Raw genomic sequence first — 13635 nt, forward strand, 5'->3', positions numbered from 1 at the left:
AGCTTTTTGATCCCACGAGCACCGCACTGAGCTCTGACAGAAAAACAGAGATAGTAACATGAAAAAAGCAAATACTTGGAGACAGAAAGACTGTAGATACATCATCTTTAATTCACAGTATCAGACTGAAGGCAGATTCCTTCATGTTTTGTGAACATGAAAGCTTTCAGATGGGTTTTATTTTGTTCATGTGTTGTTGTTGACTGTGTGATCGCTGAATGTAGCTCACAGTGTTGCCATTTTTTTAAGTAACAGTCTGCTATTTAATCATGTGCCAACAAGACCAACAGCTTTTTTTTGATGCAGAAACGTAAGGTTAGTGGTGCGAGCTGCTCTGTTCAGATTTCCGTGTTGTGTCCTGTGGCAGTAAATGACACCTGTTAGCTTGTTTTTGTTGTGTTGCATTTTGACCCCTCCAATTGCTCTTTTCTTTTGTCAGGTTTTGATGACACCAGCAGTATGTGACTTATATCACGAGTATAATGCACCAAAGTGAACATCTCAAATGTATCATAAATTCATATTTAAAAGCACAAATGCCTAAACAGTTAAATTAAGCCTGCTTTACATGCAGCATTTTCTGTTGTGAAAATCTCATGATGGAAAAACACTTCACAAAGACACTTTCTCTCGTTGTTGTTGTTGTTGTTGTTGTTGTTGTTGTTTTTTTTTTTTTAATTTGTTACCCGAGTCATCACCATCTCATCACCCATTCCTCATTTGCAAGACACTTCAGCGCTCTCCAGAATTAGAGGAAACAGCCTCTGTGATCCTTGAAACCTCACTGAAGTTGGGCCTTATTATTTTTTTCATTGTTGCTGTTGTTTTTATGCTATTATCCGTTTTACTTTTCTGTTTTTAATTCCATGTAAAGTGCCTTTGAATGCCTTTTAAAGCATCGTCAGAATAGAATGTATTATTATATTAATTAAGTCTGCAGAGTCCGGGCTGAAAGCTTTTGGTGATGACCATCACCAAGAACACTTAGCCATATCCTACATTATTTCCAGTAATTATCACAATTTAAAACACGTTTGCTGTTTTAAAAGTCAGAATTTAGGAAGACAAGCTGGTATGACCAACTAAACCATCAAAAAATATGCAAAAGAATACCTTGAACTGGTCAAACAAGCTGGTCAACAAGCTTAACTATGATTAGCTGGTCATGCTGTTTTTTTTCAGCGGGGACCCTCCGCAGTCGTATGAAAGCGTCAGTTTGTAACGTGGCTGCTACTGTAAACACGGCCGCCAAGAGGTAAAATGTTGCCAGTTAGAGCACACAAAAGAGAGTTAACATGCCTGGTCAAAATATCAATTTTAGGGTATATATATAAAACGTATCTTACTGAAAAAATACAAATGTATTTAGATTGATGCAGTACAAGAATCTGGGTTGATTCATAAAATGCATACCAGTAAATATATAAGTTCTTACGCATCAGTGCATGAACTATACCTAATATTTTCCATTTTGTTTATCACTGTTAACTGTTATTATGATTAATCATTCTTTGTGTTATAATTTTGTTTCCATTGTCATATCCGGTATATTTCTTTTGCAACAATAGGTTTACTTTCATGAATGCAGCGTGTTTGACTTTGAGATTGAGCGATCGTGAGGGCAGATTGTAATTCTGTCGATTTCAGCGGTCGCGTCCCAGAAACTCTGACATTAGCTCCGGTATGCTGTTGAACTGGTTGCTCTGGCGTGATTCCAGGTCCCAGGGCAGCTTACCAGTGTCAGCTTCTGCATGCAGCCTCTGCCAGCCTCCTTACATAACCAAATTAATAGGAACACACTCATACAGATGCTGGTCAATGTGTTTTTAATGAGCTGATTTATGCTTTTTTGACTCCATCAGCAGTGTGTGGGTAAAACACACAGTTTTTAATAATTGATGCATTTAATACCAGCATGGGGGGCACAGAGAGCTTGGCAGCATGACCAGTAAGGCTCTAGTAATACCGTTTCATCTGTCCCTATAATTATTCATGTTAATCCAGCCCCTTGGAGGCAAAATGTGTCATGCTTACTCTGGGCACAATGGTTGCTTTATGAAAATCCCCTGTAATGCTGTGTTGCAAATAAGTTCAATTAGCATAATTTGCACAATACTTTAATCAGATCACTTTTTTTTATAACTTAAAGGACAAATAGCTGTGGAGATTAAATGTTGATAAATATGGTTCATGTATTCTGGAGGTTTTACATTTAATTTTATGTGTTTTAATTTGAAATATTTTTCAGGAAATGGGTGATATAAAAAATAGATATAAACTTTACTGATCCCAAGGGAAATTTAGACATCTAGTTTACAGACTCATACAAAACACTGATGCACACAGTAATAAAAAAATAGAAACTTAAATAAAAAGCACAGCAGTGAAATGGTGGTTTTTCCACTAAAGAGAGAGCCAGAGGTGCAAGTCACTGTTTTGCAAATCAAAGTTTTGAGTCTTTACACTTAAGTCCCAAGTTAAGACAGACAAGTACTAAACTTTGATTATTTTTAAGTCTGAAACAAGTCATAATGCGTTTTTCACTAATTGTAATGCAACATTCACAACAGATAGTGTCAATGGCGTTTCGTATTTTGGTGTTGGCCACTGTGGTTTGCAGCCCCTCGGTGTCAATGGCGGAAAAACAGATTTTTTTTTATGTGAAACTGCCTTTTTCAGTGTTTTTTACCAGCTTCAATCACTTAGTTCGAGTCACTGATGTTAAAGTCCCTCTCCAAGAGTTGCAAGTCTTTTTTTTTTGTATTTCATCAAGTTGAGTCTAAAGGTATTCGATTTGTGACTTAAGTCTAAGTCAAGTCCAAGTCATGTGGCCCGAGTCCAAGTCATTTGACTCAATTCCACCCCTGCATAGAGCTGTCACTAAATAAGATTATCTACGGGCTAATGGAGGTAGTGCAAATGTTAGGTGGTGAAATAGTAATAAAAAAGTAAAAAAACTTAGAATAATGATTACTGTGGGTAATATAATATCTTTATAATATAACTGAAGATAAATTTAAAAAAATGCAAACTGTATATAAGGCTAACTTAGCTGCTAATGCAGCTTTTAAACCAATACTTAACCTATACCAATACTAATTTAAAACCTATGAGATTACTTTATTATGAAATATTTATTTCTCAGTTCAGCCTCTTTGTTTTAAAACAAGAACAATCAAATCAAATGGATGTGAAAACCCCGTGACATTAATTGAGTAGCTCAACAGTGTTACTTTAAAATGGGTGCTAATGGGTTATTACAGTTAACCTGTATTGGCGAATGAGTTACCTACGAAATTTTGATGTGATTTTATTTATTTTGAACATGTAAAAAAGAAAATAGAGAAATGATTAAACAAACAAGCAGACAGACAAAAAAAAGGAAATGTGTTTTGTTGCCCTGTGTGGAAGAAGATAAAAGGTCCAGAGCTGAGAACAAATTGTATTTAGCATCCTAAACCAAACACTGCACCTCCTGTGGGAATTCCTTTGTACTCTCTGGGCCTGAAAAGGGAAGTTGCCATTGTTTCCTCCTAAAACAATGTTACTATGCTGGAAGCATTGTGCATGAAGATTGTGTGTGTGTGTGCGTGCACACCTTTATGTTACATCATCTGCACAAATGTGTGTATATTTGTCAGCTTTGTTTACCCCTGTATTATCTGACACCGGCACAGCCTCCCACAGCCCTGTCACAGGTGTTTTGTGATTTTAGGAGCGTTGGTGACACTCAGAGAGAACGAAGGACGTGAAGGAGAAAACAATCACCTGGGCTGATCCAAACACTACCTGACACCTTTAGCATCTGCTGGACTAGATGACCTCAAGTGTCTCATGTTGCCTGTATGCCCGTGTCTAGGTAAGCACGAGCACCTGTATTGTTGCTGCATATGTGAATTATTATTATTATTCCTGCTTGAGTTTGTGTCTTACAGCATATTTTTGGGTTTAGGGGTTTAACCCTTGAGACCTGGAGCTAAATCACTTTTCTTGTGCTGCTTTCAGATGCCCATCACAAGTATTTAAAACTTTGAACCGTGAGCAAAGTAATGGGATTTCTTTCAAAAATATTTGGAAAAAAAGTCAATGAGCAACTTTGTAAAAAATGTTCCACAAACTGCAAAAAATTATTAGATTTAGAAAATTATTTTTAAGTCATTTTTGCTGTCTGCTGATACCCTTTTATACATAAAAGGCTCATTCTAAGCAAACAAACACACAGCATATCTCATTTTAGGCAGTTATACACTAAATAAAACAAAAATATTTTATTTTATTTTTGCCAATATATCCTACAAAATCCCTGAGTGTTGCTCACATTTCTGTAGACTCCTTTTCAAGGTTAACATCAAATCTTGTTATCTGAAACTCTTTTTTATATGTGCGAGAAACCAGAACCAGCTTTTGTTTAAGGTAACTAATCAAAAAGAGGCTAAATATCAAAAACAAATTTACTTAATAAAACCACGTTTTCCTTTACTGACTGATCTGCTGCGTGATTTCCAATGCATCTCTGTCTTTCTGAATTGTCTGTACTGACCCCAGATGCGGTTTCTGGGAAATCTGTCGTACCGGTGTCTTGGTCTGACCTACACGTGTACTCACAGATAGATTTTCTAAATGTCAGTTGTTTCAGCTGTCTCAAATGACACTATAACATCAGCTGTCACATAAGAAGTCCATCACGTGTGTTGGTGGTTGTCTTCTGTCTTTGAAAAAAGATCAAACAAACTGTCTCCAGTTCACAAGTCCAGCACCTCAGACAGTGTAGGAAAGAGCATCCTGCTGGCTTCAGTGCAGGACAGAAACTGTGGCTCAGGGGAACAATTTCATAGCTCCAACAGAAAACGGGGAGAAATAACTCTTTTCTTGTTATTTCCCATAAAATAAAGACATAAAATCAAATAAAATGAGTCACGTCTTGCATCCTCATTCACTCATGCATTGGCTGTATGCACCTTTGGATGCACACTTAAAAAGCAGGAGCTAGTGAAGCTGAGCAGCTGGTCCACCAAGACACTTGCAGCATCTCATGGGCAGCAAAGATGTGTTGGTGAGGACAGGCAGTTGGATGGAGGAATTTTAATTCGACAGGGAATAAGGGGGAGTCTGATCTGCCTTGCTGTTAAAAGATGCAGAAAGCTTTTGAATTCAGGCCTCTGAGATACTGCATTTTCCCAAAAGCCCTCCACATACCCAGCATTGAAACACCAGTGCCAGCATCTGTAGAAGCAGACTACCACTAGACATCATCAGTTATGTCAGACAGGAGTGGCTTGTTGCCCCCTGTGCTCTTCTCTTAATGCATTCATTGCCGTTAAAGCTTTTTTGTTTCCCAAACTGATGAATCTTGTCTTCATATACAAACAACCAGGGCTGCAACTACCGATTATTTTGATAATCGATTAATCGGTCGATTATTTTTTCGATTCATCGATGATTTGGAATAAAAAAATAAAGATAGAAATAATAATAAAATGAGCATTTTTTTTCTCCCATCACTTTGTTCAAAAACAGATTATTATTGACAACAGTGCAAAAAGTGCATTAACAGGCAGTTGCTTGAACATCCCCGAGCTGTCAAAATAATATTAAATTACAAATAATAAATAACTGAAAAATCAGATATGTTGACAGCTTTTATAATATACAGTGACGTTTCCTTACTTTAAAACTGAGCGTGTCGTTTTTTGTCAGGACTTACTCTGCCGTTGAGCTCTCCTCCTCCTCACTTTCGCTTTCGTTTGCATATCTTGCAGCTCACAAACTTCCTTGTTCTGCATAACATGAAGTGCTCCCAAACTTTTGAAGTTTTTGTTTGAAACGTGCTCTCTCCTCCTCCATGCCTCTTTCAAACACCGGCTTCTTCCGTCTGCATGTGACGTAAACAGTCCCGCAACACAGCAAGTGACGTAATATTCGCACGACACAGTGAATCGATAATGTTATTCGTTGCCCACACATTTAGTAAACGATTATAATCGATTTTATGGATTCGTTGTTGCAGCCCTTCAAACAACCCAATTGTAAATAATGGCATCGTACATTTATGCAAACCACAAATATGTAACATTTTGATGTTATTATCTAGCAGATATGTTAAAACTTTATATTTTTACCACACGTTAAAACAAAAAACTCTTAATTACAGTTAGGAAAAGATTATAGTGTGGTTTGAAAAAGCTGGTTTAAATGGCACAATAACAGCTGCAAATGTTGATAATGTCTTGCTAAAAAAGCCACGTTTGGTGGAACAATTGTGGCTTGAAGCAGCTGATGTCTTGCTAAAAAACTGCAGGTTTTGGTGACAGAATTGTCAATGGAAAGGCTTTTGATTTCTCACTAAAAAACAGCCCCTCTTGATGCCACAATCACAATGGGAAATGCTGCTGATATCTCATTAAAATAGCTGGTTTTTGTGGCACAATCACAGCTGGAAATAGTCGATATCTTGCTAAAAACAGTTGGTTTTGGTGGCGCAATGACAGCTGGTAATAGTGTCTGTGTCTCGCTAAAAAGCTGGTGTTGGTGGCACCGACGTTCCTGGAAATGTGGCCAATACCTTGTTATAAAACAGACAGTGTTGGTTGCACAATTGCTGGTAGAAATGTTGCTGATGTCTCACTAAAAACTCTCGGATTTGGTGGCACAATCATAGCTAGATATGCCACATAACTTGCTAAAAATCTGCCGTTATTGGTGGCACAGTTGCTGCTTGAAATGCAGCTGATATTTCTCAAAAAAACAGCTGGTTTTAGCAAGACAATAATAGCTAGAAATGCCACCTGTTGCTAAAAAAACAGCCTGGTTTGGTGGCATGAACTGCTGCTGGGAATGCCATCAATGTCTCACTAAAAAATAGCTGGTTTTGTTGTTTGTTGGTCTTGAACAGTAGTCTGCAGTTTGGCAGCATTCTCACCGAGGTGTCACACCATCCACCATCCGCTCCACCTCTAGATGACAAAGTCACTCTCATATACATGTAATCAAAACCGTGTCACTTTAGGAAAGTTAATATGATACGTATGAAACATACAAATGAAACTCATCCATAGTTTGCAGAAATGGACAATGCCAACATTTTATCCTGACGACTGGGCTGCTGTCAATCACTCTGGTAGCCCCCTGACGCAGTAAAGTCCTTTTGTATAATTGGATGCAGAACTGCATAGTCTCAAGCAGTTTAAGGGGCAGTTTGGTAACAGGAAAATGGTGACACGCTCTGGCATCCTGTCAAAACAATGTAGTTGGAGGGCTATATAAATCCTTCACAACAAATGTTTTGGCTTTTTATGGGATGATGGTCCACTTCCAGGACCTTGACTGACAATCTCTTACTAAAAAAAGACAAGATTATCTGCCCTTTCTGGTTTGCGCTTAACCCGAACACCAGACTGAACTCGTATTCAGAATTTTACAAGGTGTTACAATTGACTCAGCAGTCGCTCCTGATTTGAACATAGTGACCTTGTTCCAGCAGAAATCAAGCATCCAACTGACACATTGTATTGCAATGCTGGAGCTTTTTCTTCACATTAAACCCTTTAAATATGCACTTCTGTTATGACATGTAAACAAACTGTGTATTTATCAGCTATGCACACGACACGAGACATTGTCACTTCAACGATGGGTGAATAGCTGACCTGCTATCATCCTTTGTTTGTAATGTTGCTTTTTAAATCAACACTTGTTTTATATTGTGATATTTACTGGAAATTACATACAACATAGCCAACAACAAGTAATGTTAGCCTAGCTTGAATTTTGCAGAAATTTTTAGCTTCCCAGCAATCTCCCTCCAGCCAGCTGACATTGTGTTTTAGGTATTTCTTGAAAAATAAAAAGGTATTGTGTAGATAGTTCCTCATTTCAACTTCACTAATCACCCGTTCCTCTTCTATAGCAGCGTTCTCAAAGCGCCCAACAGATATAAATAGAAAGGCAGCGTCTGACGAAAGCTCAGCTCACAACAGCTTACATGTCTGTAGCCAGTAAGGACAGCTCTTCCATTGGCTTCAAATCCAAAGTGTTGTCATACTACACACAAGACTAACTGGCATGTATCCTCACCCCAGTGGAAGACACAAAGGGTGTGTGTTGCTCCTCCCCTCTCACCTCTACTGAAATTTAACCTTCGTCATATTGCCGACAGCGGCCTCGGCTTTGCAGTAAATTGCACACGGCCTGTTGGACCGTCTTTATATGACCATAATATTATATTGATTACCTTGTCATATTGCTTATTACTAATGCATTTTAAGTTAGATTGAGTGCTGTGCTGCAGGACACTTTTAAAATTGCTAAAAGTTTGTCATTATGGCAAATGCTGGTTCAGCAAGTTTTCATAAAATCCAACCAGTTTCAGGACCAGAACAGACCAGCAAAGACAGAAATCAACCCAGCTCACTTTGATTTGACGGTTTACTGAGACACAACATTAGTACACTTCTACATCAGTGCAACAAGCTGAGAAAGTCAATCACTGGTGGTCAGCAAAAACAAAGATTTTTACTAGGTGTTAGGGTTAAGGGTGTTAAGTTCTCCTTTAAAATGAATGGAGTCGTTATTAATGTTAGTGGTTACTTGTGTACTTTTACTGCCATGAAAAATGTGTTTTGTTAGTACTTCTTCATCCAATATGTCCGTTACTGGAGTGATTGCACAAACCCACAGAGGAATGTGCTCACAGAACCAGGGTTACAATTAATAACTTTTGTTGTTTGAAACCCGAACAAATTAGCTAGATTTCTATCGAAAACATAAGAAGAAGGCAATGAGCAGTTTAAGAAGAAATCGCCACAATAATTAACAAAAAAAAGGAAAAAAAGAACAAAAAAAAAGATTTTTTTTTTAATCCAAACCATTGGACATTTTTTGTCAAAGTGCTCATGGACTTTTTCCTATTTTTTTTTTCAAAAGAAAGCAAACCATTTTGCTCTGTTCGAAGGTTAAAAAGTGTGAAATGCATTGAATGCACCACAAGAAAAGTGATGTCGATCCGGATTTTAAAAGGTTAAATAAAATAACTCGGCTGAGTCGTTGCTGCAGGGCGATGGTAATGCTTTGGTTTATTGATATTCCTGTGTTTGTTTAAATATTTGTGCTGTATATGTTTATGTGCTCTGTTACAATTTACTTTCTCTGAATGTTGCGTAATAGACTCGTGCAGTTGTTTTGGTTGACACAATATTTCTAAACAACAACAAACAAACATGTCTGCAATATCCTGGGCACATCAACGCACCTGATGTGAAACTGGTTCATTGGATTGGAAGCTAAGGATCATTTCGTGACCTTATTTAACCTGAGCAGGAATAAGAAACATGGAGGAAGGAAGGATGAGGGGGGGCATGCCTCACAGACTGGTATTGTTTTGGCCTTTTGTGTTAGTTGCTTAGTTTGCATAATGCTACTGTTGTGTAAGTCCAGACCCAGATTCTGATCCTCTTAATATCTGCCCGAACTCCCCGTCATGGGACTAGGTTGTGGGTTTTGCAGCTGCCAGAGGGCTAATACGCACACATGGAGACACGCTGTACACATAAAATCAAAATACACAACACCCATGCAGGAAGGATGTGTTTGTTTGTTAGAGAGTTCAGTGAGAAGGGAAGAGGATAGAAGTTAAATGTTAAAACATGTTGGGGTGGGAGGCGGGTTCGGGCGTTTGGTGGTGTAGAAATTGTAATTGATTTTGTGCTGTTAGAGAGGCAAATCTGCAGAGAGCGTGGTGACCTCCAGAGCGCAGGGGTTAAGCCTGGAAAAGGCTGTAGAAACTATCTTCTATCAATCAACTTTCGTGTTACCAATTGAATCTTTCTACAGGCCGAAAAAAAACTAATTCCCACCAAGTTAAATTTGGTTTGCTGGTTCCCAAAATTTCAACATTTACCATTCAAGAGGCAGGTTAACTTGACCAAGTTTAGGGCAGTTGTGCTGTATTATGAAGCATTAAACAGCATTAGGGAGCATTAGCAACATATTATTGTTGTAAACAGAAAGCGAAGGAACAGGGCATTATATAAATGATAAATTGGGTTAAGGGGGCAGGGGTTAGTGTGCCTTAGTGTGCAAAAACCAAACGCAAGCCCAAAGGCAAACAGTAAGGAGAACGAAAGGAGGTTAGGGAAACACGGATGTTGTTATATCATAAAAGCAAGGCATCACAAGACCTTGCATTTCCCCGTAGAACAAACAGACACTGGAAGACGGTTACGCTTAAATTCCTCAACATCGCAACATATTCACAATCTTTCATTTCTCTGCTGTCCTTTCCGTCCGGAGTGCTCTCGGTTAAATGTCAGCTTGTATAGAGGTGAAAGGCGTGCTTTATTTTTTCACCAAATTAAAGTAGCAACCAAATGTGCTGCTTGTACAGGTTTCTCTCTCTCTGTAGGAGCTCAGCTATCTGTGTGTAACATCATGGGATCACGAGACAGAGAAATTAGTGCAGTTACACACATAGAGGTGCATCTCTGATCTTTATGAATCTCTCCTAAATAAACACAAGTATGCAGTCACTTATAGCTCAGTTGTGCAGAGATTTTATTTTAAATTTAGAATTCATGCCTGTAGATTAAAGCTGCCATAATCAACAGGAACAGTCTTAAATTTTAACTCTCAATGTGTCTTTTACCTGGTTAAATAAAGGATATATATATTAATGTGAAGCTAAATGTCCAAGCATAAACCAGATAAAACATACTTACGTTACTGTTTGTTTATTTGGTGACTTAATATTTATTCTTTTTCTCCTTTTTCTTCCTCTTTTTTTTCTGGAAATTGTTGATATTTGATTTTTGGTTTTAGGGTATATGCATATATGAATGAATTAATGAATTAATTAATATTGTATTTATATTACTGGTCATTTGTATGACCCATCCGGCACTGGGTGTATGTTTAATTAGAGTATTGGTTCAAATTAATAAGGAAGCTGTTAATTAAAATTCAGTGACTTGTAGAGAGGGGGTGGGATTATACAAGTTTGTACTTCCTCTCACTCCTTTTCGAATGTGTGATCCAACTCGTGTTTGACCATTTCTTTTGTTTTATGTTTTTCATTGTCTCTAAATATTACTTTTTGTCTGTCTGCTTGTTTTCTCTATTTCTTTACATTTTCGGAATAAATAAATCAAATCAATATTTTATTTTATATAAACACTGGATCACATGTTCACACTTGTAGCATCTTTCAGCTCAATGTTTTGGTTTCTCGGCCTCATACTTAACTGTTTTAGTTCACTCTCACTACTATTATGGGGATGGGGAACTAAACTAAAGCCACCAGACTTCATCGATAAAAACAGTAATTTTCACCTTTCAAAACATGGTAGCTGCTTGTCTACTGCTGCCTCGATTAGTTCGTTTGTGTTATTTTGTGACTTTTGTAAACCAGAACTAACTTTTTACAACATCAGAGTTGCACAGTAAAACAAACTAAAAAATCAATGTAGCAGTAGACCAGCAACTCCTGTGTTCAGTGAAGTAAAATTACTGTTTTTGTCAGTTGAGTCTGGCGGCTATGAAGTGAGCATTAAACAGCTTCACTTACCCATTGGAAATTGCTGCCTGGCTGCAAGGTTAGGCTGTGAAAATATTCCAATTATAGCATACACTTAAACTGATATTGATTTTTGTCAATAATAAATCTGTGTCTGAATGTAAGTAAACATAACCGATATCGTATGCCACATTGTGCCATCTGCAAAGATTAATCTGCAGTAATAATTAACCAACAATAGCAAAGTTACCATGACCAATCGCCAGAATAGACAGGATTATGAGAATAAGTCTCAGGTTAAAATAGCGGAATTTTCTTAAAGTCTTCATCTTTTCGTTAATACCTCCCTAAATTCAGTCATTATTCTTACTCTCTCACTCCAGCCTTCTTTCCTTCTCTTTAGGATTAAATCATCACACACACACACACACTCACTCTGAATATCTGACCAGATCAACCCAAAAAGCAAATACCTTTTAATCCTTCCATTATCTATTCATTTCTCCTATCCGTCTGTAGTCTTTGCGGCAAGTCTGCAACCTCGACCTTTTGCCACAGATGCACTAAAAATCCAAAGCCTCTCCTCCCACCTAATGAAACACAGTCCAGTTGTCTGAGTCATGTCGCTGCAATACAATAAATATAGACTTTATCTTTTATTACGTAAATGCAGAAGCAGTGGCGGCCGCAGAAATTTATCATCGGGGTGGCTAGATGGGTCCACTGAAAATGTTGTGGTAGCACACCAAAACCAAAAGCTGTAACTGAATTTCAGGGATTCTATTCTGCTGTTGAAGTGTAGAGGCTAGCTGAAAACTATTTCAGTATTATTTGGACTAAGACTGAAAGTTTTTTGTTTTTTTTTTACTTTACGGTTAATATTACTTAGTATTGATAAGCACAGACTAATACCAGTACAGTTAACATTTTGAGTTCCACGACAATCCTGTTTTAATCTGTCATGTATCTACACCTAAGGTGATTCATATTTCTTCCAATAGGCTTGCAGTATTTCCTTATCCTTAAAAAGACAAATATACTGCTTTAATTTAAATTAGAACATTGTAGGTAACGAAATATTTACAAGGGGCAAGCCATCTCAAGTTTAGGGGAGACTCATACCCACAGAACCAGTTTTCATTCAGATATATTGAGGTGAGAGTTCAAGGGCCCCTTTTAAAAATGGCCACGCCAGTTGCTCCCTTGTGAAGATTAAGCCTAACTTTGGAGCATTATTTAGCTCCCCTTTTTGTTAAACTATGCCAACATGGTTGCTACCAAAGGGTGCATTAGGTTGTCTAGTTTCACAGGTTACCAGTGATGCATGGATCAATCCACAACACTCTGATCCTGTTGTTTCAGTTAAACTTGTCAGAAAATATTGCAGGTTGCTGCAGGTAGGTCATAAAGTGACAAAGCAGCACTCTGAGTAAGTTATTATTGATTCACAAACATTTTGCAATAGTCCACCTTCCACCTTCTCTTTGTTTCTCTCTTTGGATTTCTCAAACACACACGGCAAGCAGCTTTATCATCAGCACTGCCGCTCTCCGTTATCCAGCTTTTGACCTGGATAATGTGTTGAAGTGGGACATATTTAAATCTCTCCGTACATGTGTTAGGTAAGAATATTACCCTCTAAGAATATGTGGGCCCAAAGGCATTGACATACCAAGGCGATGTTCAGCAGTTGGTCAATGTTGGACCGTCAGTGAAGTAAAAAAGGCGGTTGAAAACAAGTGGCTAAATCGGACAACAGTGTTTTCCGTGGACGTTAGATGTCATCACACCTACAGAAACTCATTCAACCCACTTGCCTGCCTTTACAGCTTTACAGAAACAGTCACGCTCAAACTTGTAGATTTATCTGTTTATAATATTTTTCGATTGTGTGCGCTAAATCAGAAGTTGAACAATTCGGGGTGGTGACGTTTAAGTCGCGCGATCAAAATGTTGCTCGTTTATAACAATAGCTTTTTGCTTACAACAATTTCATTTACGCTTCAATACACACAAAAGTGCTGTTTGTCTGTGAAGATCATCACAGAGCTTATTTTTGGCTATAATTGAAAATCCCATTCAAAAATCCCATTTGGTATTTGACGAGGGAACCAGTGTGATGCTAACCT

Source organism: Plectropomus leopardus, chromosome 19 (genome assembly GCF_008729295.1).
Source record: "Plectropomus leopardus isolate mb chromosome 19, YSFRI_Pleo_2.0, whole genome shotgun sequence".
Lineage (NCBI taxonomy): Eukaryota > Metazoa > Chordata > Actinopteri > Perciformes > Serranidae > Plectropomus > Plectropomus leopardus.